Here is a 6,847-nt window from a genome sequence, read left to right on the forward strand (position 1 = left end):
TGAAAACAAATGAAATCCTGCAATACTCCTAAGCCACCTTCAAATATGTGCGCCACACGAATGCTCAACGTCAGTTCTACGATTCGGCCTTGCTCAAAATGATAGCTTATGCTAGGCTGACTGACACGCTGACCTGGATTGGGAAATCACAAGAATATATTCTCAGTATGCTTAGTGCATCCATTCGAGTCCCCGGATCCATTATAGACGATGGCGTTCCTGTCTTCGACGGTCTCAGGGAGAGCACGAAACAGCTTAAGGCGTACTCAATGAGATTGACTCGTGCTGTTCTGAATGACACCTTCATTCCTCCTCCGCCCGATGCTGGCAAAACGGGGGAGAAAGAACAAGCTGATGGAACTCAGCACAAATCAGGAGAAGCATCTGGTAGTCAGCAGCAACAAAGAAATGCCAAGGGAAAAGGCAAAGTTAATCCTGCCCACCAAGCCCAAGTCAACAGAAAGAAATAGACTAGTCATTAGAACTTGACTTGTAGTATTTGGTTTTGGCGTTTTTCTATTTTTGTATGCTGACACTACACCATAGATGGTCTGTTGCAACACCAAGCAAGTGTTGGCTAAAGTCGTTATTGTGTTGCTAAAGAAGTTTTGGCAACAGTTTTTGTCAGAAAAGAGAGTTGCTTTTTCGCACGTTGCTAAAGATGTCTTAAGCAACATTTTTCACATTTTTAGCAACATCGATACAAATGTTGCTACACGTATCTGTGGCAACACTTTCCTATCCTATAGCAACTTAAATGAAAGCGTTGCCTTATCATAGAACAGGTAACAGTATTATCGAATAAAATTATAAGCAACACTTTTAAACTTTCTTGCAACAAGTTTTTATGCAACATTGTTTTTTAGTTGCAACTCTTTTTATATAGAATTGCAACACTTTTTAATTTAACATTTTTTTTTGTTTCAAGCAACTCTTTCGTATACAATATGCAACATTTTTTAAATGTAACACTTTTTAAGCTTAATTTAACACTTTTTAATTTAACATTTTTTTAGCAACTTTTTTATATTATGTTCATAGCAACACTTTTTGTTTGAAATTTTAACGATTTTTAATGTAACACTGTAATATATGCAACATAATCTTTAACTTGTGCAACACTAAAAAAAATTAAAAGAAATTTTTGAATTTAAATAATAGCATAAAAAAAACCCTTAATTGCAATTACAAATCCATAATAGGCTAATTTATTAACAATGAAATTTAAAATTCTCAAATGATCCAAAACACATAATAAAAAGTATAATAAAGTCATAATAATGTAACCTATCCTTCAAATTACTTAGAAAAGACAGTAGCATTCTCATTTTCATTTGAAATGTCACCATATATATCCTCAATATCAATGTTGAGATTGGGATTAACTTCTACCAATTTGTTTATAATTAATGTCAAGCTCTTCCTCACTTTTTGATCCACTTGTTTCATTTTCTCCTCCATTACTTCTTCAAGTTGGATAACTTTCTCCTCAATTTCTCCTTGCAATTGGTTCTTTTTCAACAGAGCCCTACCTCGACGTTTAGACGAGCTCGCGCTGGTTAATTAGGAATTGAGAGGTGCCGACGTAGGTGAATTAGGAATTGAGAGACAAGAAGAATGATTCCTTATCGACTGTCAGGAAAGAATTATGAAATGACAATAAAATTCACCATTTAAACTATGATTATTCACACAAGCTAAAAAGGAGAAGATGGTGCTTACACACGAAAGAGCAGAAGCTGATATACCTCAAGTGCATATTTGTAGCAGTGATGGAAGCCAATCTGATTGAACTTTGGGGAACTCTATAGAACCAAAATAATCCAAAAGGAACATTGCATAATGAAAGTACATTTTAAAATAAAAAATTAGCATAAAAACCTTTCAAGTAAAACATGTTCTGTTAAGATTATGTGTTTTCTTTCTACTAAACTTCTCACTCTTATAAATTATAATGACTGTCTCTTCCTCTTCTAATAAACGTATAATCTCTTCCTCTTCTAATAAACGTATAATCTCTCTCTCTCTTTTAATACTTTTTTTTAATAGAACTGCCCCTAACTACCAAGGCACACCTTGGTGCGCCTTTGGCAACTGCCTCTTGGCGCAAAATGGCGCACCAGGCACGAGTCATGGCGGTTGCGCCTCGCCATGGGGCTGCCATGGCGCTAATCACCAATTCGGAACTAGTATGTCAATTTCAATGTCAAACAAAATAAACATCAAACTAAAGTGTCATAACCAGTTTGAACAACCAACATACCATCCCTAGAGAAGAATTCAATAACATGAGGAACTTAACATGCTAAACAACATACACTACCCTAACACATAAAGTGTCATAACCAATGTTTAAACTTGACTCAATTGTGAAGTTATCTTTAGAGACATAATGAGAGAAATTTCAACATCAACACCTTTCAATTCGAATGGGTAAAAACCAATGCTTGCATTGTAAAATCAAAATCATATGAACACTAAGTTATACAGCTTAACATACCACTGCAATAACCACGAAAATATAGAACTGTAACCTTTTACGAAGCACTATACACTATATGGAAATCATAAAAATGAGCTTCATGTGGATTATTATGAACCTAACAAGAAGGGCCAAATGATTGAAGTAACTTTCCTGGTTGAACCATGTCAACTACTAAAAACTTGGTGCTCCAACCAAAGAAAAAAATAGTAAAATGATGTTATGGAAAGATATACCAATGTGGAATTATCAATTCGGGATGTTGGCATTATCAATTCCTTCTTCCCCTATGCCACTTAATTCCTCATGATTATCCTGTTCGAAGCATTAACCATGAAATTTGACAGCAGTCATGCACTACAAAGTAAACAATAGCATTATTAGATTATCATCAAGACCAGACCTCAATTGGTTTATTCTCTAGTGTTAAGAATCCACCCACCTTAACCAAGGAGGGGAAGCAAAGTTACTCTGTTTGCATCTCTCAGAAAAAGCATGAGCAAAAACACAATAATCATTCGGTGAAAGAGTTCCATCCCAAGATGAAACATCCATGATTGACCGACTCAGAATCTATTGGTGGGTAACAAGATAGCAGGGCAAGAAGAGAAAAGTGCAAATTAAGCATCATTTAACATGCATATCTACCAAAAACATCCAGGTGTACCATGTGCAAATAAATTCTGGAAATACCTTTCCACGTTCTTCCAGGGTATTGCAAAGGCATTCAAGACCATAGTAAGACTTGCTAGACCACATTAAGCAGGTTCTGACTCTGTCTTAAAATAAGAAATAAGCTTGTAGAACCCTTATAGTGTTCCATTATGAATGGCTTCTATAAAAAGTTCCTGCAAATCTCAAAAAAGGAACCAACATAGTACCTGATCATAATGAGCAGGCTCAAAAAAGGAACCAACATGACAGTGAGTGAAAGAAAACAAAGATCAGTGATAAATTGACAGATGCATATAGTTGGAAAGGGATAGATTAAAGACCTCAACAAGTAAACCAAGTTCCTTACAAATCTGTGTAAGAACAAATGTTGCATAGCAATAGAGTTCCAAGGTACAAGCAGTGAACTAATCTTTTAAACGCGTGGAGTTTTGACTTCCACTTAATGCCGCCACATGTTAATAAATGATTTTTTTAAAACACCAAATGCATAAAAAGATATTAACATTGGAGGAAAAAAACAGGTTATAAATTGACACACGAGAGCAGAGCAACCAGTGTTTTCTAAAAATTGCAGGAATAATGCAGTAAAGGGTAAAATGTTTGTAGATGTTAGCAGGAAACTCATTGTATTTATATATCTACAGCTATGCTGCAAAGTAAACAAGGCAATATATAGTTTCTGATAAATTAATGAAACAATCTTGCATACAGACTATGCATAAGCATATTGTTGTTGGATCAATGTACTAGCATTTCCATTGTAGTGAATAAATTCTGTAAATTTTCTATGCTTGGGATAGAAACACAAGTATACAATAGTTGTTGGTCTATCTCCTGCTGGCAGCTTGGTGGCTGGTCAAGAGCACCAACCATCTATAGAGTAAAGAGTATTTGCATGGTGTTCACTAAAGTTGTTTTTGAAACAATAAAGTCACTAAAGTATAGTTGGCAACACATTTAGACAGATAAAGAATATCAGAAATTAAGGAAAATACTCATTAATTTCAAAACATTAAACAGTTACCTTCAATGGTTTCATCTTGGTGCTGACAAGATTGATGATTCTTGTGGATCTGAAAGTATCATTTCTACTTTTGCAAGAGATCAACGTTCTCCATCATCTTTCTGCTCAACCATTCTGTTAAGCCCAAAATATACCTAAAATATCATACATAAATACATTAAATTTACATTGAAATCATACTAATTATATTCATTTGGAATACTTTTACGTCTTTATTTACTTCTTTGATGCAAGGTACTTAATTATTTGGTTAAATCCAAATAGGAGAGAAAACGGAGCGAAAATGGAGCTAAAATGGAGGAAAAACCTAAAAAACGTACTGAGAACGCATAACAGCCAGAAGAACGCTCAAGAAGGACGAAAAGCAGTCGAGAGACAGGGAAAATTCTCTCTGTCGCGACTGAGATTTTCATAATCTCAGTCGTGACCTACGGAAGCCAGCTCGGGAGAAAAACGAAGTTTTCACTCGTCCCTATACCCCCTGTCGCGACTGAGATTTTCAGAATCTCAGTCGCGACAGCGAACCATTCTGCACACAAAACACATGTTTTAAATTGGAAAAACGCGTCTGTTCGTTCGGATAAAAGCAACCCTTCACCAGCGGACACGACCCATCATTTACAACCCTTCAACAACTATAAATAAGTGATCCATTTCAGAAATCAAGGTTGGAAAAAGTTAGAGAAATTAGAGAAGAAAGTTATTATGTTGAGTTTCTGATTCAGAAAAGAATCAGAAAGTTAGATTTCATTTCTGTGTAAACAATCGTGTTGTACACGAATTGTTATTAGATTAGTTATAAAAATAGTATTAGTTTAGTTTTTATTCTGGTAGTAGATGAGATCAGTCTCTATTCCGAAGATCCAGCGAGAAGAATTGACGGCTGAAGCGTATGAGGTTTGACGCACCTACGGAGTTTGAGAGAAAGATTGACGACCCGGATCTCAAAGTTTTCGTTACAATGCTATCCAAGTTTCTACTTCTCTGTTAACTTGTGAAAATTCACATTTCATTAATGATATACCTATTTATTCAGTATATTCTTACTGTTGTTATTTTGATATTATTCCGACAAAATGATTTTCAAAATGATAAACTGGTGTTTTTATTAAAACGTCCTATTCCATCTTATTCATATAAGAACTTTGTTGAACACTTGACAGATTCAGTTTTTATGAATGACATGATCGCTGATCGCGGCTTATCAGACATAAAATACTAGTTTGACTAAGGTAGGAATCACCTCAACATCAGGGGGATTTCTACGGTTCAAAGCCTTTTAATTGAGTAAATCGCTATATTGTTACATGTCCATAATCTTACAAAGTTAAAGTTGTTTTCTTTGCTTTATGAAAATAAGTTTTATACCTATTATTTATTCCAATTACGGAAGTATCTGTTTTGTAATCAAAATTCCAAAACAGAACTGTTCTCTAAACTCGATATAATCCTTCTATCTAATCCTAATTTACCAAAACCAATTCCATCAATTAAAACATATTTCTTTTATTAAACCTAAACACGTGACTAAAACCGAACTAAATAAAGTTTTAGTTAAAAAGCGTTCCCTGTGGGTTCGATATCTTTTATTACTACAAGCGTATACCGTGCACTTGCGGAAATCGCTCAACAAGTTTTTGGCGCCGTTGCCGGGGAACGCCAAAATTTTTGACAAAATTTTAAATTTTTCGTGTTTTATTTCGAATCTAGGTTTAAACATACTTATTTTAACTTTTATAATTTAATAGTTTTCATTTACTAATTTATTTATTTTTCAAATTCTGTTTTGTAGGTAGTTTCGGTTCGTGCAAGATTTCAGGTTCATGCGCAGTTCTCGAAGTTCAGGCATTGTACCAGACCCTATAGACCCAGAAATTAAGAAAACCATTAGGAAGAACAAGAAAAATAAGAAAAACAAAAATAAGACCCCAGTAAAAACATATACCGAGCCAGAAAAAATGGCAGACCCACCAACACTTATGGATTACGCTAGGCCAGGTGTGGCCGGTGTGACCAATAGTATCGTTAGACCCAGAATCACCGCAAATCAATTTGAAATTAAGCCAGCTTTGCTTAATATGTTGCAAAATAATGTAACATTTTACGGGTTACCTAACGAAAATCCTAACACCCATTTAACAAATTTCCTTGAAATTTGTGATACTTTTAAAATCCCAGATGTGACTGCAGAAGCAATCAAACTTCGTCTCTTTCCCTTCACTTTGAAGGATAGAGCCAAAGAATGGTTAACTTCTATGCCAGCCGCAACTTTTGCCACTTGGGAACAATTAGCCCAAGCGTTTTTATCTAAATATTTTCCTTTAGCAAAACCGCAAGATTCATAAAGGAGTTAACATCTTTTTCTCAAAATGATAATGAGACTCTTTATGAAACTTGGGAACGTTTTAAAGAACTTCAACGTTTATGCCCACACCACCAATTACCCGCTGAACTTTTAATGCAAACATTTTACAATGGACTAAATCCTACAATTAGGGGTTCATTAGATGCTATGTCGGGAGGGCTATTTATGAAGAAAACATCAGCCCAAGCGAGAGAACTTTTGGAGGAAATGGCAATCAACAGCAGTATGTGGCCCGCAGAACGAGGACATATGCCGGTGGAAAAACCATCATCCTTAACCACATCATCAGTTAAAGGTATAG

General features: G+C 35.1%; 1 non-coding gene across 1 annotated transcript; it reads right to left on the reverse strand.

Moving 5' to 3' along the window:
- Positions 1-6,516: 6,516 nt before the first annotated feature.
- LOC136234543 (small nucleolar RNA R71) lies at positions 6,517-6,623 on the reverse strand. Its single transcript, XR_010691414.1, has one exon. It is a non-coding gene; the product is annotated as a small nucleolar RNA R71 (small nucleolar RNA).
- Positions 6,624-6,847: the final 224 nt, after the last annotated feature.

Source organism: Euphorbia lathyris, chromosome 6 (genome assembly GCF_963576675.1).
Source record: "Euphorbia lathyris chromosome 6, ddEupLath1.1, whole genome shotgun sequence".
NCBI classification, from domain to species: domain Eukaryota; kingdom Viridiplantae; phylum Streptophyta; class Magnoliopsida; order Malpighiales; family Euphorbiaceae; genus Euphorbia; species Euphorbia lathyris.